We start from the raw sequence: 26,261 nt of genomic DNA, 5'->3' as shown, positions 1-26,261 counted from the left end.
GACAGAAGACAGACTTACAAGATTTCTATGGTGATATTTCTGGCTATTCCTTTCTCTTCCCCTCAAGTGTCTATATTATAATGGTATGCCAGGGAAATCAAAAGACAGCCAAACATCTTAACATTATTTCCCCCCTTTTGCCCATTCCAACCGTGTCTCAATCCCTGTATCCCAGGGCCCTATTGTTCCAAGGTTGTGCATACATCATTATTTACCTCTGTCCCACTTAGCCCATGCACACCTGCCTAATTGTTTTCCAGTTGGCCTTGTTCTTCCATTCCCTTCCCCCTTCTTGTGTATTCCCCCCTCCCTAGCACCCAAACTATCCTGTGTCTATTCCCTACACTGTGCTCTACCTTCCCCTCCCCCCATCCCCCCCATCCCGGTAACCAGTAAAGAACACCACCACCCCTTAGTATGGGTTCTTTTTCTTAGACTTTTACAGTAGTGGTCCTATGCAGTATTTCTCCTTTTGTGACTGACTAATTTCACTCAACATAAGGTCCTCAAAGTTCATCCATGTTATGTGATACAGCTTCCTTGATAAACCCAGCTTTTGTGTTTTGGTAGCAAAGTCACCCCACTATACTTGTGTGCATTTCTTTCCACCCTGGTCTGACCTCTGTTGCTGTTCCCCAGACCTCTGACCTGCTTATGACAACCCCAGCCTCTCCTACCCAGGCTCTGCCTCAAGACCTTCTGCTGCAGTCCTTATCCCTAGGGGCATCTGAGCCTCACTTCCAGGTTCAGATGACCAAATGTCACCACACCAGCCCAATAGAGTCAGTTGTGCAGTTTGAAGGCAGCCAGATAACCTGAAAACTCATTGTTGTAGGACAAGGGGCCTAACCCTATCCAAAAAAGCTGTGGCCAAGGACTGGAGGCAGACCCACAGTATAAAACATGGGCTACTGGGCAGCAGAGACTGTGGACCAGATCATCAAGGAGACAAATTCTCTTCTGGAAGTTTCTTATTGTGACTTGGGTACAGTTCTTTTGCTGGAAATGGGTTGTATATGGTGGTGTGGTGCTGTAGGATAAGCACTGGACTGCTAACCACAAGCTTGGTGGTACTAACGCATCAGCTGCTCTTTGGAAACCCTATACAGGGTATCTATGAGTCAGAACCGACTCTATGGCACTTAACAACAAGATAAAAAGGCTTGACCCACAAGGTTTCATTATGACCCCTGGACTGCCAAACCTAGGGGAGGGGAGTATGTGGTCCAAGAGGTGGAAGACAAATGTTTCCATTGTTTTCCTTGAGCACAGGTCAGCTTTTATACAGGTGAGGATTTCATATCCTCCCCTTCCTCTTTTCTGCTTCCTGGCGACATTCCCCCATAGCCCAGTGGTTCTTAGCCTTGGTTACTCAATAGAGTCTTCTGTGTCCCCAAAGATTTGGGTTTAATGGATCTGGAGTGGTCAGTTGAAAACCACTGCCTTAGACCTTGGTGTTGTAGCTTTATCTGAACACCCCATCACCAGTTTGTAAGATCTGATGCTTACAAGGAAAGCAGACCCATCAAACAAGATTACTGGGAGGGTCCCAGAAGAGTGAAGAGACAAGGATCTCTAGGAAATTCATTGAAATTCACTTCCTTTCCTCAACTTATAAATGAAAACTTTCCTTCTTTTATCAACCTAGAACTCAACTAGGTAAGAGGAAATAATATAGAGTGATCTTTCATTCCTAGACTATTTGGAGTCCTGGTGTAGTGCTGGGGGGATAAAGCACTGGACCACAAGACCGGCAGTTCAAATTCACCTGCTGCTTCTCAGAAACCTTGAAGGTCACTACGACTCAGTGGCACTTAATAACAACAACATAGGGCAGTAGAAGCATACAGAGGTCAAGCACCCCGTCCAGGGCCACACAGGCAGTAATGGCAGTTTGGGGATTTAAATTCAGACCTCCACACTGAATACATTACCCACACCCTAGATGGACCACTTAGGTCCTGGGTGTTCTGTAGCTTCCTGTCTGTTTCATAGCATTGTAGGATAGGCATTGGACTGCTAACCACAAGGTTAGCTGTTCAAACCCACCAAACCCTATACAGACTTGGTCGTTATTAGTTGGCACTTAAAAACAGCAACACATATAGCATAGATATTTTCTAGAGATTTTCTAAATGCACAGCTGTCTTCGATAATGAGCAGAGAACCAAGAAATGTCTCTGTCTCAAATCAGGACTGGACTGAGTAGGAGAATTGTGGGTCTGTGGATTTGCAGCCTCAGCATCCCTGCCCCAACCCCTAGGTTGGGCTGACTAGTGCTACCAGGTGCTGGCAGCCAAGGAGGAAGCAATCTGCCACAAGCACTAACTCCTACAAGTCACAATCGTCACAGCTAGGGGTAAATTTGGCCCTCACATCTAGACTGTGGGCAGAGGAGATTGTAGTTTTGTGCTCTGGAATCCCATCTCCCCTCTTTTTTATAACAGTGCCCAGTTCTCTGGGGGATATTGGCCCATTTCCATTGCCCATGCCATTCAATCGCATTGGAGCCACAATTCCTGGCCCAGGGTAACAACACTGAGGGCACACAATCCAAATATAACAGTACACTGTGAAGTCTCTGGGTGGGACTGTTGGCCTGGGCTCTCTGTGGCCAGGATCCTCCTTTCCTACATCCACACCAGGAAGCCCATCCACAACAGGCAGGAATAGGGCCAAGGCACAGAGAAACAGAAGGGAGAAAGAGCAGAGGAGCATCCTGGGAGTTCGTAGATGCTGTCCAGTGGATTGGTGCTGAGTCAGTTCCTTTCTTGACTCAGCTTTTGCTGTGGGAATGAAACTTCAGTGGAGGAAGTGGCCCCACAGTCAGAAGCTGGGAGCGCTCTAGAGACTTTACCACCTTCACAATCATGTGGATTTAGGGGCAAAACTGACCAGGTGAAACTGAAATACTTTCTCAGTTCTCTAGGGCTGCTATAAAAGAAATACTACTAGTGAGTGCCTTTAAGAAACAGACAATTCTTCTCTCATGGTTTAGGAAGCCAGAAGTCTGAATTCAGGGGGCTGACTCTGGGGGCAGGTCTTTATCTCTTCACTTTCTGTTTCTCTGTGCTCAGAGATTTCCAAGTGACTTTGTATCCATCTCCCCCCCACCCCATCTCAATTTGCTTAATCTGCTCCTTTTGTGTTTTCTAAGAGATTTACTTAAAAATCCTACACAAATCCCACTTCATTAACATAACATAACAACCCATTCCTAAATGAGATTATAACCACAGGCACGTTGTTGTTGTTAAGTCCCCTGGAGTCAGTTCTGAGTCACCAGGACCCTTCTGAGGAGCGGCTGGTAAGTTTGAACTGCCAATTCTGTGGCTAACAGTCCAGTTCCCTTCCCACAGTGCCACATCAGGGCTCCAAACCACAGGTATAGAGGCTATGTGGGGGGCCACAATCCAATCCTTCATGAATCATTTCTTTTAGAAAAATCAGCATGAGGCTGACCCCTAGATGGTGGGGGTTATTCCAACTGTCTCACTTTTCCAACATGCTATACATGCCACTCCATAGGAGTCCTGGTGTGGTGCTGCAGGTATATGTGCTGGACTGCAAAGTTGGTTTGAACCACAAAATCGGCAGTTCAAGCTTACTAGCCGCTCCTCAGAAACCCTATACAAGATCGCTATGAGTTGAAAAGGACTCAACGACTTAACAACAACTACTTGATATCAATCACTACACCTCACAGGGGTCTGAAACACATTGCAACGTCTCACAAAACTTACAACTGTCAAAGGAAATGGCTCACATAATTGTGGAGACCAACAAGTCCCAAATCCGGAGTTCAGAGATCAGCCTGTCAGAATCTTCTCACCCACGTTGTCTCAGGAGCTGAGGAATCCAAATCAGCAGTCAGATGACTGGCTGTTGATGCCTAAGGATGCAGGAGCTGGTGAATCTGGTCATGTGATGGGCAGAATTGGAGGTCAGATGTAATGAGCCAGATGCAAGATTCAGAGCAAGAGAGCGAAGTTTGCCAAGGAAGATCTATAAATTCCACTCAGACCATGCCCCCAAGGAAAACCAAAGGTGGTGGGAGCATCCTTAAGCCTTCGTTCCACTGTAGTCCGAAGTCCTTAGTCCTTGTTGTGTACCATTGAGTCAGTTCCAACTCATTTCAATCCTGTATAGGGTTTCCAAAGAGCACCTGGTGAGTTTGAACGGCCAACCTTGCGGTTCAAACTAACCTTGCAGTCCAGTGCATTATCCTACAGTGCCACGCCAGGACTCCAGGAGTTCTTCTTCTTCTTGTTTTAAGTGCTGTCTAGTGGGTTCCAACCCATAGCGACCCTGTATATGGTTTCCAAGGCACAACTGGTGAGCTTGAACTACCAACTTTGTAGTTCAAATGGCTTTACAGTCTAGCACATTAACCTGCAGGGCCACACCATGACACCCCGGAGTCCTTAGCCCCACCTTAATCTTTACTCCTTGTTGTGTTGTTTACGTGCCTTGCGACCATGTGCACAACAGAAGGAAACATTGTCCGGTCCTGTACCCTCATCACAATCCATTTCCAAGTTTTCCCATTACCCTTACCAGAAGCTCAGTGTCCCCTTAGATGGGACTTTTGGACTCTCAGTATCTGGGTTGAGGGTCTCCACCATGGGGTATCCCTGTTCCTGTACAATAGGGTCCACACTTCCTCTGAACAAGTCTTGGTGGTACAGTAAATAAAGCATTTGGCTTCTAATGGAGAGCTGGCGATTTGAACCTGCCAGCTGCTCAGGGGGAGGAAGAAAGATGTGGCACTCTGCTTCCATAAAGATTTACAGACTTGGGAACCCTATTTGGTTCTACACCATATTCCAGGGTCACTATGAGTCCGTGGGCTTTGGTTTTTCCTACAACTCTTCTTGTCCATTGACAATGGTCCAATAATGATGGCACTGGTATCATGGAGTAGGATCCTAGAGCTCCTTGCTAAATTGTCACTAATCCTTTGTGACTGAACCTTGGGGTACTAGGGAAGTGGAGGAAGCATTCCTTTATCAACTGGTCCTAAAAGCAATGGACATATGTGTCCATTTGGCACAAGGATGGCAGGCACATATTGGCACTCAGCAAAAACTCAATGAGTGAATGAATGGAGAATGTAAATCAATGCCTGTGTTTTGGAGCCTGAAAGGAGGAAAAGAAGTCTGTTAAATGTCTTCAAGCTATGTTATTGCTTGGGGCTGTACTTCAAATGTTGAGTAGAAATCACCTTGTGGGACTCTGTAAAGAGTGGCCTGTAGCTGGAAACCTTTAGCACTAGACTGCCTAGAACTCTAGACTCCAGGCTGGAGACAACTGCTTTTGGTCTAAGGAGAACCAAAAAACAAAGCAAACCCACTGCTACCAAGTCAATGCCAACTCATAGCAGCACAGAGTTTCTAAGGCTATAGTTATGGGAGCTGATAGCCTCATCTTTCTCCTGAGGAGCAGCTGGTAGGTTTGAATGGCTGACCTTGCAGTTAGTAGCTCATTAGTAGTTTAATGCATAACTTACTATATATATATATATTCCCAGGGCTCAGTTCTTTGGAAAGCACTCTTATTCCTCACCCCACCTCCATCCCCCACACCCTTTGCAACTGGGAGCTTCAGCTCCAGAGCTCCCTCGCATTAGACAGTTGCTGCCAGATGAGGTCAGAAAGAGGCAGTAGAGTATAGAACACCAGGCCTCAAACTAGTTTTTAATATCATTTATTTGTTGAATTAGCTGGATCATGTGTCCAATAAAGTTTGGCTAATTGCATCTTATTGATGTTATTTAACATCAATATCTCCCTTATTTTTGTGAGCTGATAGATCTAGGGGCTTAATTGGATTGAGGGTTACGTTTTTTAGCCAAAATGCCAATATTGGATATAGCAGTAATAGTGCTAAGGATTTTTACCTTTAAAAAATAATTCAATTTTTTTTTTTTTTGGGTGTGTTTATTTGGTTTTTCCAGTTCTCCACTTAAAAAAGAAACTTAAAAGTAAGAAAAACAAAACTACACACACACACACACACACAAAAAAAAACTGTGATAAAATATACACCACAAAATATTTTCCATTTCAGCTATTTTTACATGTACAGCGCAGCAACATGAATTACATTCCATGGTCAGTGCAGCCCTTACCACACAGGTTCTCAAACTTGAGTGCTCCTCACTTCAGTCTTTTCTCCATTTATCATGATGCTATTTATTGGTCCAGTGGGGAGGATGTTTGTTTTCTTTGCATTGAGATGAAACCCACACCAAAGACTGGTAGAATGCAAATTCTCAGGTTCCACTCCACACATATTGAATCAGAAACTCTGTGAAATGATACTAATCATCCCTAATGCAGAATTGTAGGAATTAAGATAATAGGTCTGTCTGAGAGTTACCTGGTGTTGTCGGGTGCTGTCATGTCAATTCCAACTTATAACAACCTTTTGCACAGCAGAATGAAACACTGTCTGGTCCTGCACCATCCTCACAATCATTCTTAAGCTTAAGCCCATTGCTGCTGCCACTGTGCCAATCCATCTCATTGCTCTTTTTCACTGACCTTCCACTTTACCTAACATGATATCCTTCTCCAGGGACTTGGCCCCTCTTGACCACATGTCTGAAGTATGAGAGATAAAGTCTCACTATCATGGCTTCCAGGGAGCATTCTGGCTATATTTCCAATACAGATTTGTTTGTTCTTCTAGCAGTCCATGATACTTTTATTTATCTTTTTTCCAACTGTTTATTGTGAATTGAGTGGAGATAAACAGACAAGATCATCAGCTTTACTTTCAACCTTCATGGTACTTTTAACATTCTTCTCCAGCACCGTAACTCAAATGCATCAACTTCTATGGTCTTCCTTATTCAATTCCAACTTCCACATGCATATGAAGCTATTGAAAATACCATGGTTTGGGTCAGGGGCACTTTAGTCCTCAACCTGACATCTTTGCTCTTGAGCACTTTAAAGAGGTCTTGTGCAACAGATTTGCCTAATGCAGTGTGTTGTTTGATTTCTTGACTGCTGCTTCCATGTGTGTGGTTATTGGATCCAAGCAATATGAAGTCTTTGACAAATTCAATCTTTTCTCCATTCTCATGATGCTATGTATTGGTTCAATGAGGAGGGTTTTTATTTTCTTTACGTTGAGGTGCAACCCATACAGAAGGCTGTGGTCTTTGATCTTCATCAGTAAGTATTTTAAGTCCTCTTCACTTTCAGCAAGCAAGGATGTGTCATCTGCATATGTTGTTGTTGTTGTTAAGTGCTGTTGAGTCGACTCTGACCCATAGTGACCCTGTATAGGGTTTCCAAGGAGCAGCTGGTGAGCTTGAACTGCCGACCTTGCATTTCAAACGGCTTTGCAGTCTGGCGTATTAACCCACAGTGCCATGTCTGCATATAGCAGGTTGTTAATAAATCTACCTCCAATCTTGATGCCAGGTTCTTCTTCATATAATCCAACTTCTCGGATTATTTCCTCAGAATACAGATTGAATTAGTGAACGGATAAAACCCTTGCCCATATCTTTGTGATTTTAAATCATTCAGTGTCCCCTTGTTCTGTTCGAATGACTGCCTCTTGGTCTATGTACAGGTTCTTCATAAGCATGATTAAGTGTTCCGATATTCTCATACTATGCAATGTGGTTCATAGCTTGTCATGATCCACACAGTTGAAAGTCTTTGCATAGTCAATAAGGCACAGATAATTGTCTTTCTGGTATTCTCTGCTTTCAGCTAAGATCCATCTGACATCAGCAATGCTATCCCTTATTCCATGTCCTCATCTGAATCTAGCTTGAACCTCTGGTAGTGTCCCTGTCAATATAATGTTGTAGCTATTTTTTAAATTATCTTGAGTAAATTTTACTTGCAGGTGACATTAATGATATTGTCCAATGATTTCTGCATTCCATTGGGTTCACTTTTCTTTGGAATGTGAACAAATATGAATCTCTTCCAGTCAGTTACCTAGTGCTGCTGTGACAGAAATTTTTCTCACAGTTTTTGTTGTTGTTGTTGTTATTAAGTGCCATCATGTTGGTTCTGACTTATAGTGACCCTGTTTAGGGTTTCTGAAGAGTGGCTGGTGAGTTCGAACTGCTGACCTTGTAGCTAGCAGTCCAGTGCTTATTCTATGGTACCACACTAAGCCTTACAGTTCAGGCTAGCTACGTGGATTCAGAGTGCCAGCTTTTGGTGTTGGCTTTGGAGAGGGGTACTTGCCTTTTCAGCTTCAGCTTCTTGGTTTCTTGGAGATCTCCAAGTGGTTTAGCATCTATCTTACCAGACCTCTGCTCTGCTTACTTTTTTTTTTTTTTAACTTCTTTTTTATCTCAAAAGAGATTGATTTAAGACACACCATATACTAGTCCTGCACCATTAGCATAATAGATATAACCCATCCCCAAATGGAAGTATAATCAGGGGCATGGAAATGATTTACAACCCATAATGGGGGCATAGCTAAATCCATAACATTCCACCCTTTGGTCTCCCCAATGCATGTCCTTGCCACACACAAAACACACTCACCCCATCGCTTCATTGTAAAAGTCTTCAATTAACTCCAAAATCTCATCTTCTCAAGTATCTCAATCAATTATGGGTGAGACTTTAGGCATAATTCATTCTGGGGACAAAATGCTTCTTCATCTGGGAACCTGTGAAACCTAGACTACAAGTTGTTGTTGTTGTTGTTAAGTGCCGTCAAGTCGATTCCAACCCATAGCGACCCTGTATAGGGTTTCCAAGGAGCAGCTGGTGAGCTTCAAACACTGACTTTGCAGTTCAAATGACTTTGCAGTCTGATGCATTAGCCTACAGCACCACACCAGGACTCCAAATTACCTGGGTCTAAAATACACTGGTGGAACAGGCCCAAGGTAGTAGACATTTCCACTAGAAATAGGAGAACTTAGAGGAAAAGAAGGGATAATGGGCACCAAACAAGTTCAAATCCCAGCAGAAAATTTTGCAGGTACTTTGAAGGCTGAAAAATACTACATTGTTATTTGAGACCATCTGGACAATGGTGCCACCCGCCAGTATCTTGAAGTTAGCTGTTTCTGGATTCTGGATAGAGGTTCTTTGGCCCTGGGCTTCAGCTCCACCTACCAGACCCACTGGAATGGCAACTTGCTCTCTTAGCTTTTGGTAGGACCATTCTCCTAGTCCACTGGTGACCCCAACCCCTCAGTCCCATTCTTCTATCACTTGGGCATGGTAGTCCTACCCCCTCAGCTTTGGACAGTGGCCCCATCCTCTTAGCTAATCTAAATGGCAACACTGTGCTCCAGGAGTGAGTTGATGAAGATCTGACTCTTTGAAACCTAGGAGGCCATGACTCTCCTCTTTGAAATCCCAGAGAACATGGCCCTTCCCTTTGAGACAGAGGCAGATCTGCTTTCTAAGCTCCTTCTCACAATTCTGCTTATCTCCAAGCTGCTCCAGAGATGCTTCTTTTATTGTTCTTGGAGGATGACAGACACAGATCCTGCTTACTGCCTGTAGAATTCCAAGCTCCTTTGTTCCCTTCTTTTGTTCTTTCTATGTCCCCTTCAGTCTAAGGTTTTCGGGTGTTCTATCCATCAGTTACTGGCTTTTTATTTTTTTATTTTTAACTTTTTATTATGAATTGAATAAAGGTTTATAGACAAAACCATCAGCTTTACATTCAACAAATCATACACTGTGTTTCATCTCAATGACTGCAATCCCCTCCCTGCAACAATAGTCATCCTCCTTATTCCCCATTTACATTTTATATTTCACAAATGAACAAAGCAAAATATTTGATGCACACATACAAAATGAAAAAATCATTTAAATCTTCAAAGGGCTGCAAGCCAGCCTCCTACCTGCAGACACATAACCTTACTCAGTCTATGGACCTAGAACCTGAAGCTGCTCTGTCTCTCATGCCACCACCTCTGTTGTTGCCACTTTTCTAGGTAAGGATCTCATGCTCCACTCATGTTCTTCCTTCTTGATGGTCCTGGGATCATCTGTTCCTAAAATGAAAGATTAACTATTCCCCCTTAGTTAAATATCTACTATTTTGGTTTTGACCATCACAATTAATCCTGCTAACAGTTACTCACAATTGAATCATAAAATTCTATCAGCATCATCCCCACCCTCTTTCACCAGACACATCTGGAAAAGAGGAAAACTATTCAGTGGGTATTCTATCTTACCCACCTCATTCTGAAATGCAGCACACCCATTTCTGTCTTTTGATTGAAAGGCCAGGGCTCATAGCACCTCCGCCCCTTACTGAATGTGCACTGTGTACAAGATAGTTAGCCTTGCTGTGACTCAGTTTCTTCTTTTTTTTAAAAGTTTTTATGGTGAATTGAGTGATACTTTACATGGGAGAACATCACAGCTTTATATTCATCCTATTGTATTTCGTTTCATTGCAATGATTACAATCCCCTTCATGTATCATCATTCACAGCATTTGCTTCCATTCATTCTGTTGTTTTTCTTTGGGATGTACACTGAAGCACTCAGGAATATATAACCATTCAAACAACCAAAGGGCATACCCTGCAAGCCTGCCCCCCTGCCACCAGCACACAGCCCCTCTCCCTTCTTGAATCCAGACTCCCCAGCTGCTCCATCTCTCCACATCATTGTCTCTGCCATCACAGCTTCTCTGGATAGGGTCCCATACTCTGTGATTCCGTTTCTTAACCTACAAAGTAAGGGTATAACCTACAAAGTAAAGAGATAAACAGAATCTCTTTATCCCACGTAACAATTTTTTACAGTTAGACTTCCTAATGTCGTTCCGAAACGTAATTGTCTTTCTTGTTATTGCCTGTTCCATCTGCCTGGACATCCATGGGAGGGATGAGGTCTCTGAGGAAGTGCAGGTGGGAAAGGCAGTGACCTGGGCAAAAGGTATGAGAAGTGCTGGGAAGATGGCATCTCCCAGACACAGCTCCAGGTGCTCTCTGATGCCTGAGAATGTGCCACAATCATTTAGGTTAAGCACTGCTTTGTTCCACATTTTTCTCCTTATTCTTGGTAGTGGTGGCAGTTCTGTGCCATGGAGTCAGCTCCGACTCATAGTGACCCTGTATAGGGTTTCCGAGGATAGGGTTTCTTTACTGGAGCAGATAATCTTATCTTTCCCTTGTGGAATGACTGGTAGGTTTGAACTGTTGAGCTTAGAATACATTAAATCTAAAGTATTTTTATTTTGAAGGCCCAAATGAAGGGAAAATACTTTAAACTGGAGAACTGAGATGGGTGCTGGTAGATACAAAACCACATCCAGCTTCTCCTGAACGCTTGTGAAGACCTGTCTGTTCCCATCTTTGGGAAAGCAGGTCACAAGTTAGCGCCTGAAATAAATGGCGTCTATCCCAAGATATTCCTTCTGGTCAGGGAGGGGGAAAACAGACCCTGGAAAGTCAAAGGGGTTTTATTGTATGTGTGTGGTGGGTAAAGATATGAAAATCTCCAGATGGGGTTGTTGTTGTTGTTAAGTACCGACGAGCCGGTTCCAACTCATAGCGACCCTGTATAGGGTTTCCGAGGAGCGGCTGGTGAGTTTGAACTGCCGACCTTGTAGCTCAAACCAACCTTGCAGTCCAGTGCTTATTGAATATATATGCACCATGGGCATATATATTCAAATGGTAACACATTTGGAAAACAGAAGAAAAAAAAAATCTTACTGTGTTGCAATACAGCCCACAAGAGTAAAATTTGACACAAAACGACTGGGATATACCTTCTGGGCATACAGAACACAATCCTGGGTTTGACAGGCCAGGAACTGGCCAGGCAGGCTCGGCTATGCAAGGTGTTAGCGCGCCCTCTAGAGACCAAAGCCTCACAGTACCACATAGTTGGTCGTCTCGGCGCAATCTCACCCTTGCTTGATCCCTAGTGGAGTGGGGCAACTCACAAAGGAGTCAGTACAGAGTAGAGGCAAGGTTCATACGCAAGTAAAGATATTGGGGTGGGGCAGAAGAGTAGTCCAGGCCAGTGATTGAGATCTACCCACGTGTAACTTTCTTGGTTTGCGTTGCTGGCCTACCCTTTCTCTAGCCTCTCCATTGCAGGGAGGGCTCTACTGGGCATGTAACTTGCTGATTAAAGATATTTTGGCCTCTTCTTCGTTAAAAGAGATTCTGTAAAGACTTGATCTCTTCAGAGTTAAGCCATCCCATCAGAACGCCTTCTCTCTGAAGAGGTCTCCCGGACCATCCCTTCCTCTGGCCTGGGCATCTCACTGTGTGTCTGCAGGGGGATTAAGGTGGAGGGAGGCTTGGTTGAGGTAATTTAGGGTAGTTTATGTAGCCAGTGGTTCCCTGGGCCCCTGATCACTTGCCTCCTTGTGGTGTTTACTAGTATTATGGTCCTATAAGGTCTGGATGTAGTGCTCTATGGCTTAAAAGTGGTACTCTGAACTCTTCCTCAGCCCCTATACCCCTTACCAAAGGAGTCAGTACCTGGGTTACTTTCTGGGCACAGAGTACCTGTGGATCTTGTAGCTTCCCCAGGCTTGGCCCTCTACTCTCTTTGGTGGTAGCACTCCAGGCTTCTCCAAGATCTTGCTGAATTTCTGGAAACTCAAGGGGTGGGAAATGTCACTTTTTGATCTCTCATCCCAACCTATCTGAGTGTTTTGCTCTTGTGTGACTTACCTTAGATTCCCTCCTCCATGTTGCATCCTGAGGGAGGCTGGTCGGGAAAAGACACTCTGGACTCACCCTTTGTCATTCTCTGCCTCATATGACAGTTTTTGTCACGTCCTCCACAGAAATAAACCTATTTGAAGGGCTTCCCTTCATCCCATGAGAATATCCCTTAGGTAGGATTCTGCATCCTCTTTATACTGTAATTTAAATTAGCAATCAACTCTCGCTGCTCCAAGCTTTGATTTTGATAAGTAATGGGAAACCTTTGGAATTGAGAAAACCCCTTTTCTCTTTCAATAAAGGCAAGTTTTTCAAGATTGTTATCTTAATGGCTGGGTAGCTGGGGGCCATCAAGTTGGTTCCAACTCACAGTGACCCAAATAGGATTCCTGAGGCTGTGAATCTTGATGTGAGCAGAAAGCCTCATGTTTCTCCCTCGGAGGGCCTTATGGACTTGAACTGTTGACCTGGAGGTTAGCTGTCCAAAGTGTAGCTCACGATGCCATCAGGGTTCCTTAGTTGTCTCTGGTGTGTGTGAAGGGGAATGTGATTGTGTACCATTGAGCTGGTTCTGACTCATAGCGACCTTTGATAGGGTTCCTGAGGCTGTTATCTGTATGGGAGCAGAAAGCATCATCTTCCTCCTTTAGAGTGGCTTGTGGGTTAGAACTGCTGAGCTTTCGGTTAACAGACTATGCCACCAGGGATCCTTTGTTTTCTCATCAGGATTTAAAAAAATCAAATTGAAAGTTGAGTAGTGACATGTTCAAAAGTCACCTCTTTTACAGGACTGTAACTTCAAAGACCACCACTCGTATGTCAGCCTGTCTGTCATATTGTGGTGACTTCTGTGTTGCTGTGATGCTGGAAGCTATACCACTGGTATTTTAAATACCAGCAGGGTCACCCATGATGGACAGATTTCACCAGTACTTCTATACTAAGACAGACTAGGAAGGAGAGGCGAACTATTTCTGAATGCTTACCCATTGAAAAATTTAGGAATAGCAGCAGGACATTGTCAGATAGAGTGCCAGACGAAGAAAACATTATGAAGAGCTCTTGTGTGACTTATCTTAGAATATTGTCAAATAGAGCACTGGAAGAGGAGCTTCTCAGGTTGGAAGGCACCTCCTCAAAGTAGAGTTGACCACTATGACATGTTGTTTTGTTTGTTGTTAGGTGCCATTGAGTTGGTATCGACTCATAGTGACCTTATGCACAGCAGTACGAAACACTACTGTTGGCCACGCTTGAGTCCATTGATGTTGCCACTTAGCCAATCCATCTCGTTGGGGGTCTTCCTCTTTTTCTCTGACTCTCCACCTTACCAAACATGATATCCATCTCCAGCAACTGATCCCTCCTGACAACATGTCCAAAGTATGAGAGATGAAGTTTGGCCATCTTGGCCTCCAAGGAGGTTGCACTTCTTCCAAAACGGATCTATTGGTTCTTCTGGCAGCCCATGGCACTTTCAATATTCTCCTCCAACACATTAACTCAAAAGCACCAATTCTTCTATGGTCTTCCTTATTCACTGTCCAGCTTTCACATGCATATGGAGTTATTGAAAATACCATGGCTTGGGTCAGGTGCACCTTAGTCCTCAAGCTGACATCTTTGCTCTTCAACACTTTAAAAAGTCTTGTGCAGCACATTTGCCTAATGCAATACATCCTTTGATTTCTTGACTGACTGCTTCCATGAGTGTTGATGGTTGATCCAAGAAGAATGAAGTCCTTGACAACTTCCATCTTTTCTCCGTTGATAACAATGTTGTTTATTGGTCCAGTGGTGAGGACTTTTGTTTTCTTGACATAGAGATGTAATCCATACCAAAGGCTGTGCTCTTTGATCTTCATCAGTAAATGTTTTAAGTCCTCTTCACTTTTAGCAAGCAAGGTTGTATCATCTGCATATCGTAGGTTGTTAATGAATCTTCCTCCAATCCTGATGCCACGTTTTTCTTCATAGAACCCAGCTTCTCAGATTATTTGCTCAGCATACAGGTTGAATAGTATGGTGAAACAACAACGTTGTTGCACACCTTCTTTTATTTTAAACCATTCAGTGTTCCCATGTTCTGTTCTAACAACTGCCTCTTGGTCCACATAGATTCCACATGAGCACAATTAAGTGTTCCGAACTACTCATACTTCGCAATGTTGTTCATAGCTTGTGATGATCTACACAATCGAAAGCCTTTGCATAGTCAATAAAGCACAGGTAAACAACTTTCTGATATTCTCTGCTTTTAGCCAAGATCCATCAGACATCAGCAATGATATCCCTCATTCCACGGCCTCTTCTGAATCCTACTTGAACCTCTGGAAGTTCTCTGTCAATGCATGCTTGCAGCTGTTTCTGTATTACCTTTAGTAAAACTTCACTTGCATGGGATATCAAAGAGATTGTCTGATGATTTCCACATTCCGTTGTGTCACCTCTCTTTGGAATGGGCACAAATACGGATGTCTTCCAATCAGTCGGCCAGATAGTTGTCTTCCAAATTTGTTGGCAGAGATGAGTGAGTGTCTCCTGTGCTGCCTCACTTTCTTGAAAGATTTCAAATTTTATTCCAGCAATTCCTGGTGCCTTGTTCTTTGCCAATTCCTACAATGCACCTTGGACTTCCTCCTTCAGCTCTTGATCATATGCTACCTCTTGAAACATTTGAACATTAACCATTTCCTTTTGGTACAGTGACTCTGTGTATTCCTTCTGTCTTCTCTTGATACTTTTTGCATCATTCAATAGTTTTGCCCAGAGAATCTTTCAATAATGAAAATCAAGGCTTGAATTTTTTCTTCATTTCTCCCAGCTTGAGAAATGCTAAGCATGTTCTTCCTTTTTGGTTTTCTGATTCCAGATCTTTGCACATTTTGTTGTAATAATTTGCCTTTATCATCTTGAGCTGATCTTTGAAATTTTCTGTTCAACTCCTGTACCTCCTCATTTCTTCCATTTGCTTTAGCATCTCTACGCTGGAGAGCAAGTTTCAGTGTCTCTTCTGACATCCATTTTGACCTTTTCCTTCTTTCTTGTCTTCTCATTGCCTTTTTGCTATCTTCATGTAAGATGTTCTTGATGTCCCAACTCTTCTGGTCTTCAATGTTTAGTGTTTAATGTATCAAATCTGTTGCCATGAGTGGACCTTGATTTGCTGATGGTGCACAACTCAAAGTGAGGAGAAACAACTATAAGCATCTATTAATAATTGGAACTGGAGTGTATAAAGTATGAATCTAGGAAAATTGGAAGCTGTCAAAAATTAAATGGAATGCATAAAGATCAATAGCCTTAGCATTAATGAGCTGAAATGGACAGGTATTAGCCATATTTAATCTGATAATCATATTTTACTATGCTGGGAATTACAAGACAAATTTAAGGGAAATGACAAAGTATTCAGCATCAAAAAGAACATTTTGAGATCTATGTTTGAATACAACGCTGTCTGTAATAGGATAATATCCATAAGTCTACAAGAGAGATAAGTTAATACCACTATTTTTTAAATTCATGCACCAAGCACTAAAGAATGTGGTAATGAAATTGAAGAATTCTACCAAATTCTTCAGTCTGAAATTAACCAAACATGCAATCAAGATGTATTGATAATTACTGGTAGCTAGAAACAAAGAGAAAGTGTCAATAGTGGGAAAATATGGTCTTGGTGATAGAAATGATGATGAAGATTGCATGACTCTCTTGGTCTCTGTATAGGTTCCTCATGAACATGATTAAGTGTCCCTGAATACTCATTCTCCGCAGTATTGCCCATAGCTTGTCATGATCCACACAGTTGAAAACCTTTGCGTAGTCACTAAAACACAGATAAGCATATTTCTGATATCCTCTGCTTTTAGCCAAGATCCATCTAATGTCAGCAATGATATCTTTTGTTCCATGTCCTCTTTAGAATCCGATTTGAACCTCTGACAGTTCCCTGTCAATGTGCTATTACAGTCAATTTTGAATTATCTTTACCAAAATTTTACTCGTATGTGATATTAATGACATTGTCTGATGATTTCCACATTCCATTGGGTCATCTCTCTTTGGAATGGGCACAAATATGGATCTCTTCCAATCAGTTTTCCAGGTAGCTGTCTTCCAAATCTCTTGGTATAGATGAGTGAGTGCCTCCAGTGCTATATCTGTTTGTCGAAAGATTTCAAATTATCGTTCATCAATTCCCATAGCCTTGTTCTTTGGCAATGCTTTCATTGTACCTTGAACCAGTGGTTTATGATCATGTGCTACCTCTTGAAATGGTTGAACAATGGCCATTTCTTTTTGATACAACCCTTCCACCTTCTTTTGGTGCTTTCTACATTATTCAGTGTTTTGTCCATAGAATCCTTCAATATTTCAAGTTGAGGCTTGAATTTTTTCTTTAATTCTTTCAGCTTGAAAAATGCTGAAAGTGTTTTTCCTTTTTGGTTTTCCACCTCCAGGTCTTTCCACATTTCATTGTAATCCTTGGCTTTGTCTTCTCAAGCTGCCCTTAGAAATTTTCTGTTTACCTCCTCATTTCTTCATTTGCTTTAGCATCTCTAGGCTGGAGAGGAAGTTTCAGAGTCTCTTCTGACATCCATTTGGTCTTTTCCTTCTTTCTTGTTTTCTTAATAACATCTTGTTTTCTTCCTGATGTCATTCCAGAATTCTTCTGGTCTTCAGTCATTAGTGTCTAATGCATCAAATCCATTCTGGAGATGGTTTCTAAATTCATGTGGGATATGTTTAAGGTCATATTTTGGCTCTCGTGGACTTGTTTTAATTTTCTTCAGCTTCATCCTAAACTTGCATATGAACAATTGATGGTCTGTTCCACAGTCTACCAGCTTTACTTTGGCTGATGATATTAAGGTTTTCCACCATCTCGTCCCACAGATTTGATTCATGTGGTTGGTCCATGTGTATCGTTGTCTTCTATGTTGTTTAAAAAAGTTATTTGCAGTGAATGTCATTGGTCTTGAAAAACTCTATTATCTGATCTCCAGCATAGTTTCTATCACCATAGCCATATTTTCTTTCTACTGATCCTTCCTCTTTGTTTCTAACCGTTGCATTCCAATCACCTGTAATTATCAATGAATCTTGATTGTATGTTTGATCAATTCCAGAATGAAGAAGGTGATAGAATTCTTCAATTTCATCATCACTGTCTTTAGTGCTTGGTCTATAAATTTGAATACTAATGGTGTTAACTAGTCTTCCTTGGATATTATCCTATCATATTATACTTCAAGATGTATCTTGAAATGTTCTTTTTGATAATGAAGGTTATGCCATTTCTCTTTAATTAGCCTTTCCCAGCATAGTAAACCATATGATTGTCAGATTCAATATGACCAATACCAGTCCATTTCAGCTCATGTTCCATTTCTATATTGATCTTTATGCATTCCATTTCATTTTTGACAACTTATAATGTTTCTAGATTCATACTTTGTTCATTCCATGTTCTGATTATTAATGGATGTTTACAGCTATTTTTCCTCATTTTGAGTTGTGCCTCATCAGCAAATGAAGGTCCTGAAGGCTTTACTCCATTTGTGTCATCATGGTCAACTCTACTTTGAGGAGGCAGCTCTTCCCCAGTTGTATTTTGAGTGTCTTCCTACCTGAGAGACTCATCTTCTGGTACTTTTATCTGGCAATATTCTGGTGTTCTTCATACAGTTTCATTATTCAATATTTTGGTGCTGACAGTGTTCCACTACTATTCATAAGGCTTTCAATTGGCAAACATTCAGAAGTAGTCTGTTTCACCTAAGTCCTTGTCTGTCTTAGTTTGGAAGCTTCACTAAAATGTGTCCACCATGTGTGGCTCTGCTGATATTAATACAGGTGGCATAGTTTCCAGAATCACAGCAACTCACAAGTCACGACAGGATGACAAATTAACAGACGAGTGGTGGTCTCACAGTTTAGAAGACCATAGTCCTAACTCAAGGTACCAGCTCTAGGGGACAGCTCTTTTCCTGTCAACTCAGGTGGAAGAGCCTTGTCTATTTAGTTTCAGTAGCCCCAGCATTCCTCGTTTCCTTGGTAATATTCACATGGCATCCATCTTTAATCTGCTCTAAACTTAGGTTTAGGACATAGACTACATTGATAGGCCTAATTAACAAAACTTCCAAAAAAGATGGCCTCCACGGGTATAGGGGTTAGTCACTTCAACACATAATTTGGGGGGACACAGTTAAATCTATAACATAGTTGTTGTGTGCTGTCTAGTCAGAGAAGTGGCTGGTGGGTTTGAAGTGCAGGCCTTGCAGTAGTCCTTATCCTACAGCGCCATCTAGTGCTGCTCTAACACATATACCACAAATGGGTGCCTTTAAAAAGAGACTTTCTTACAATTCTGAAAGCTAAAAGTCCAAATCAGGGTCTTAGTTGTGAATTCCTTCCTTTTCAGTAGCCCTGTATGTTTCTTAGTTCCTTGGATTGTCAGAGAGTCCTGCCAAGCAATAGGCAGGCTTATAAGATAAATAATAACATGAGAGAGGTGTTCACTCCTCAGAACTATCAACAATCCACCATACAAAATCAATAGGGCAGCATTTGCACAGGGTCAAAGCTCAGAAAGCAAAAAGGGACAGGAAAGAACGAATGGAAATATGAAACCCAAGGAGGAAGTGAGGAAAATGTTGTTTCATAGTGTAATCAATGTCGTAAGACGTGTATGAATTGTTGAATGGAAAACTCATTTAATGCTCTGTAAACTTTCACTCTTATCATAAATTATGCATAAAATCCATACACGTCATCTGTCTTCTTCTATGTGTGTCTGTGTCTATTCTGGTCTGTTTATAACTCAGTAATTGATCAGTGTATGGCCTGGTCAACACAAGTAAAGAAAAGCCAAACAGGAAAACATTTATAGTTATAAGAGCCGCAATCCAACACATATTCTCAGGGTATCATGGATTGACTGTGTCCCCCCAAAATGGGTGTCAGTTTGGTCAAGCCATGTTTCTCAGTGGCTTGGCGGTTATATAATGATACCCATAATTTGATCTTATGTGCTAAACTAATAAAAGGATTAGGGTGTCGTATACCACCATGGACTCCTGATGTGGTGCTGTAGGATCAGCACTGGGCTGCGAACCACAAGGTCAGCAGTTCAAACCCACCAGCTGCTCCTCAGAAAACCTGTGTAGGGTGGCTATGAGTCAGAATGGACTCGATGGCACTTATCAACAACAATAGCACCCTAAATCCCATCACAACCCTGATCCGGAGTTAAGAGAGATTCCCAGAGGTGTGGCATGCAGCATCTTTTATCCTACAAGAGATCAAAGAGGGAAATGAGCAGAGAAGAGGGATAAAAGACAAAAGAGGAAGAAGAGCTGGGAGTGGAATGCATCCTTTGGTCCTGGGTCCCTGCACTGTGAAACTCCTAGATGCAAGAAAAGATGGATCCCAAGACCCATGGAACTCTCCAAGGAATGCTGGGCCTACAGGTGCTGAAAGGACACAAGGACTTTCTCCCAGAGCCAGCATCTGAATTTTAACTTCTAACTTCCTAAACTGTGAGAGAATACGTCTCTGTTTGTTAAAGTCTAAAAATTTGTGGTATTTCTGTTATAGCAGCACTAGAGAACTAAGACAGAACACAATTTAATCCACAGTAGTATCAAAATAAACATTATCAGAATCCTAAGAAAGTAAAAGAACAAGGTTAAGGATAATGACTATAAAATGAAGTCCATTATGTTGCTGTTTTAGAATAAGGTTCAATGTAAATGTTGTAGTGTGTAGTATATACTACATTTGTGAATATTTTGTTTCATTCTAGGTCTTTTTCTTAAATGGCCAGATGGTAAATGTTTTAGGCTTTACAGGCCATATGGTAAGGAGTCCTCTAACCCCCAACTCTAACACTAACCCTACATTTTAACCCTAATTCTAGACCAACATTACACCAAGCTGAGGACTAGCCTAACCCAACCCCTGACTCTAATGTAATCCTAAAGCTAATTCTAATTCCTAACCTTAACCCTAGCACTAAACCTAACCCTACTTAACAATAACACTAACCCTGACCAGACCCTTAACCTTAAACCTATTTAAGACTATATTGAGACTAAGCCAACCCCTTGCTCCAGTCCAAGCACTAAACTTAACCCTAACCCACACCCTAAACTCTCACCTTAACCTTAACACTAGACCCAGCCTTTTGTCTAGTCCTAGCCCAACCCCTAACTCTGAGCCTAACCCAAACACTAATCCTAACATTAGATAAAAAATTCTAGGCCTAGAAAAACCCCTAACAAAACCAAACTCTACCAATAACACTATACCCTAACCCTAACATAAGCCATTAACCAAACTGAAATAGTAACTCTAATCCAAATATAGACTGATCCTTAGGCCTAGCTCTAGCTCCACTACTAATTTTCACCCTAAAACTAACCCTAGCTCAATACTTAATCAATAACAATAACTCACAGTCTAAGACTAGGCCAAGCCCTTGTCTTATTCCTAAGCCGACACATGACTCTAAGTCTAAACTTAACCCTAACCCTATTAAGTCTAAACTTAATATTAGACTAAATACTAGGCTTAACCATAGCTAAACCCTTAATTCTAACCGTAACACTTGACCAAGCACTGGGTTTGGTCAACCTATAGGCCACCTTTAACCCTAACCCAAATCCAAACTCAACACCTACCCCAAAACTCTAGCACCAGCCCCAGCCCCAATTCTAACCTTTGCCTGACTTCTAACTTTAAGTCTGAACTGAACCTAACATTGCATATAGCCCTAACAATAAACCAAGTTCAAGCCCTAGTCCAAGTCCAACCCCTCATGCAAGCCCTAAAACTAACCCTAACTCTAAATCTAACCTTAACTCTATCCCGAACACTAGACAGTCCTAGGCCTAGTATAGCCCATAATTGTAAACTAAATCCTCAGTTTAACCCTAATCATAACCCTAAGACTAGCTGAAACTTTAGGCCTAGATCTACCCTAACCATGTACCCTAAGACTAATGCAAACCCTAAACCTAACAGCAGGTCAAGTCCTAGGACTAGCTCTAACACAACCCCTAGCTTATCCTTAACTTTGTTGTTGTCAGGTGCCATCGAGTCGGAACCGACTCATAGCAACCCCATGCACAGCAGAACAAAACACTGCCCGATCCTGGGCCAACCTCACTACCGCTGCCACACTTGAGTCCATCAATGATGCCACCTGGCCAATCCATCTCGTTGGGGGTCTTCCTCTTTTTCTCCGACCCTCCATCTTACCAAGCATGATATCCTTCTCCAGCAACTGTTCCCTCCTGACAATATGTCCTAAGTATGAGAGACGAAGTTTAGCCATCTTGGCCTCCAAGGAGCACTCTGGTTGCACTTCTTCCAAAACAGATCTATTGGTTCTTTTGGCAGTCCATGGCACTTTTAGTATTCTCCTCCAACACCACAATTCAAAGGCATCAATTCTTCTACGATCTTCCTTATTCACTGTCCAGCTTTCGCATCCATATGAGATTATTGAAAATACCATGGCTTGGGTCAGGCGCACCTTAGTCCTCAAACTGACATCTTTGCTCTTCAACACTTTAACTTTAGTCCTAACTATAACCTTAACCCACCCCCAAACATAACCCTAATGCCAGCTATGTCCCTAATACTACCCTTAACTCTAAACTAGACCAAGCACAAGGCCTAGAACTAGCCCATTCCATATCTCTAAATCTAATCCTAAAGTTAACCCTAACCTCTAACCATAATCCTAACTAATCCTAACCCTAAGAGTAGACCAAGTCTAGGGCCTAGCCCCTGTCCAACTATTAACTCTAGCCCTAACTCTAACTCCTAAATTCTAACCATATCACTAACATTAACCCTAATACCAGACCAAGTCTAGACTTAACCCTTTTTTTGATCCTAAGTTTACATAGCTCTAATTCTAACTCCTAACTCTATCCCTAATTCTAATTCCTAATCCCTATACCCTAACCATATCACTAACTCTAATACTGGACCAAGTCAAGCTTAACCTGTTACTCTGAGCCTAACCCTACCCTAACCTTAACACTAGCCCAAACCCTAGACCTGGCTTTATCCCAATCCCTCCCCTAAATTTACAATAAGCTAAGTCCTAACCAAACCCCTAATTCTAAACCAAACCTTAACCCGAACAGTTCTAGACCTAACCCAACCCCTAACTCAAATACAAATACTAACACCTCATCCCTAACACCTAACAATAATCCTAACTAAATTGAGGCTGTGATCCTTTGGAAGCAAATTCTTAGGAGGGGGTTCAAACTCCTTTAGTACTAGAGCACTTGCCCATTTGTACCACCCAAGGAATCCACAATGAATCTAAGAGAAGTTAAGTGGTAAATGGCAGAGCCTGGATTTGAACCCACACTTTCTGACACTGAAATAAAGCTCATGCCTTAAGCACGCTGCTAGGGCTTCCTGTGTGGGTGCTATGAACTTTGATCGCCATGCTCCAAGCCTTTCCTTTCTTCACTCCACCCTAGGGAACAATTTCGCCATCACTTCATATTCTTCTGAGAAACTTGTCATTGACTCTATCTGGATTGTCTCCAGTCCCAGCCTGCCTTTCCTAAGCACTGGTGGGTACACTGCTCATCCTGTTCCCAGGTCCACTGAGCAGGTACCACAACCCCATCTGTCTCCTAGAAATTTCACAGCTACGGCAATCTCTACAATTTTAAGTTCGGAGTCTCTCCCATTTCTAGTGCCTTCTTTACCCCTGACACAAATTCTAATACATCTGTAAGGCTGGGCTTACATTTTGCTTCTCCAAGATGAAAACTTCCTGGCCTACATGGATCTTTCCCTTTGAATTATCGTGTGTTGCTCAAAGACATATCCCTTTTCTGTCATAAAAGGAAGACATTATTTTTATCTTTAACTGTTCTTGATTGAATTTTGTTTTTTACTTTGTAAAAATTAACTTTATTGAGGTATAATTTAATATAATAAAATGAAACCATACAATCATGATAGAGAATATTTATATCAAACCAAAGAGTTCCCCTGGGAACCTTCCTAATCAATTTCTCACTTCCATCTCTGTCCCCAGGCAACACTGATTTCATTTTTGACACTATAGATTAAATTAGTCTCCTCCAGAATTTCATTTAAATGAAATACACAGTATATACTCTGTGTCTGGCTTCTCTCATTCAGCGTAATGTTTGGAGATGTATACATGTGTTTTGGAGATTATTAATTTGTCCGTCATTCTTTCTGTCTTAACTCCTGTGTAGTAATTTCGTAAATACTCCACAATTTTGCTTTTCCATTGGAATTGTGTCTTGGCCACTGGGAATGAAGCTGCTATGACTATTCTATACCAGCTTTGGTGTGGGCATATGTTTTCAATGGTCTTTAGTAAATACCTAAAGAGAAGAATTACTAGGCCATTTGATGGTTGTTTAACTTTGTTTAAAAACTACCAAATTGATTTTTGGAAGGGGTTGCAACATTTTTTTATTACCATCTGCAATGTAATAACAGTTACAGTTATTTAACATCGTTTTCATGTAGAGTAGGTCTTTTACATTTTCACCATTGTATTAACTATGTAATAGTATCTTGTTGTATTCCCCAGATAACCTTTTCCTGTGCTTATTGGCCTTTTGTATATCTTCTTTTATAAAATGACCATTCAAACATTTTGCCCATTTTATTAAAAAGTTGGTGGGCCCTCATTTTTATTGAGTTGCAAGAGCTCTTTATATTTTGGGGATGCAAGTTCTTTGTCATATATGTGTATTGAACATATTTTCTCCACTCTAGGCCTGTCTTTTCATTTCTTTCTTCTTTACTTTATTGTGGGGGAAAATATACGTAACAAAATAAACACCATCTCATCCACTTTTATATATATAATTCAGTGGCATTAATACATTCTTCAAGTTGTGCAATTCTCACTATCTTTTCCAAATCATCACCATTAACATAAAGTTATCTCCTCACATTTGCCTATCTCATACAAGTAAGATCATACTTTGTCTTTGGTAACTAACTTAATTTGCTCAGCATAATGTTTTTAAGGTTCATCCATGTTGTGACATGCATCAGGACCTCATTTCTCTTTATGGCTGAGTAGTTAGTTGTGATAGTTAAGGTTCTGTATCAGCTTGATTGGTCCAGGATTTCCAGTTGTTTGGCACTTGATAGTTAACTCTATGAAGATTGGCTATTAGCATATATAGTTAACTCTATAAAGATTGGCTACAAGCAGCCAATCAGTTGAAAGGATGTTTCCTTGAGGGTGTGACCTACTCACACTATAATGGACATGCAGGAACTTCTCTTTATATATATGTTTCACTGGATTTGCTTCTTTAGAAAACCAGGCCTAAGATATGTGGCACTGAGAGAGTGGGATTCTAGAGAAACACAATCATAAAGATGAATTTCCTAAATTGGTACTTAAGTCAGCAAAACCAGTGAAACATATATATGTATATATAAAGAGAAGCTTATTATCAAGGAAATGGCTACAATTATAGAGTCCCAGGTCCCCAGCAGAAAAAGGAGAGAGATAGTCTTTCGCCCGTGTCCATTATATTAGGAGCAGGCCACACCTGCAAGGAAGCATCCCTTCAACTGATTGGTCAATCATCAGAGAGTTAACTATCAACTGCCAAACAACTGGGAATTCTGACCCAATCAAGTTGACACAGAACCTTAACTATCACATTAGTATTCCACTGGGAGTGCTGGTGGCACTGTAGGATAAGCATTGAACTGCAAGATCAGCGGTTCAAACCCACCAGCTGCTCCTTGGAAACCCTATATAGGGTCTCTATTAGTCAGAACTGACTCCACAGCACTTAACAACAGTAGTTAAATGTGCAATTTTTGAGGAATCATCAGACTGTTTTCACAGGGGCTACACCACTTTTCATGCCCTACTATTTTCTTAATAATATCTTTCAAAGGGTCAATTGTTTAATTCTGATAAAATTTATCAATTTATCAGATTTTTTATTTTATGGTTTGTGCCTTTTGTATACTGGGAAATCTTTGCTTATCCCAAAGTTACAAATATTTTTGTTTTTCTCTATTAGTTTTCTAGTTTTACCTTTTAGGTCTAGGATCATTTTGAGTTATTTGTATGTGTATGTGTGTGTGAATAAGGGTCAGGTTAAATTTTTTCCATATGAATATTTGGTTGTTTTGGCTTCATTTGTTGAAAAGACTATGGTATTCTCATTACATTATTTTGGAACTGTTGTACTTTACCTGGTACTGCTTGTGTTCTCCTTGGTGGTGCCTCTTTTGTGACATGGTGGCTAGGGCCATGGCCAAGGACAAACCCAAGAAAGGGAGTCATGTCTGAGAACAATGATCCTGTTCATCTCAAAGTGGGGGTGGGTAGGATGGCTCTGTGGCACAATTTAATGTTAAAGGGCATTCCACCACTGAATAAGCCAATGAAAGCCTATTGTGAATGGCCAGGTTTGTCCATAAGGCAGATCAGACTCCAATTTGACAAGTCATTGAAACAGACACATCTGCACAGTTGGAAATGGAGGATGAAGATACAATTGATGTGTTTTAGCAGCAGATAGGAGGCGTCTTCTAA

General features: G+C 41.5%; 1 pseudogene; it reads left to right on the top strand.

Annotated features, from left to right (window-relative positions):
* The first annotated feature begins 903 nt into the window (after positions 1-903).
* Positions 904-26,261, top strand: LOC102829083 (annotated as a pseudogene).

The sequence above is a fragment of the Chrysochloris asiatica genome, unplaced genomic scaffold, assembly GCF_000296735.1.
Source record: "Chrysochloris asiatica unplaced genomic scaffold, ChrAsi1.0 scaffold00123, whole genome shotgun sequence".
Taxonomy (NCBI): Eukaryota; Metazoa; Chordata; class Mammalia; order Afrosoricida; family Chrysochloridae; genus Chrysochloris; species Chrysochloris asiatica.
The sequence above is the reverse complement of the archived record's forward strand: the minus strand, read 5'-3'. Positions and strand labels throughout refer to the sequence as shown.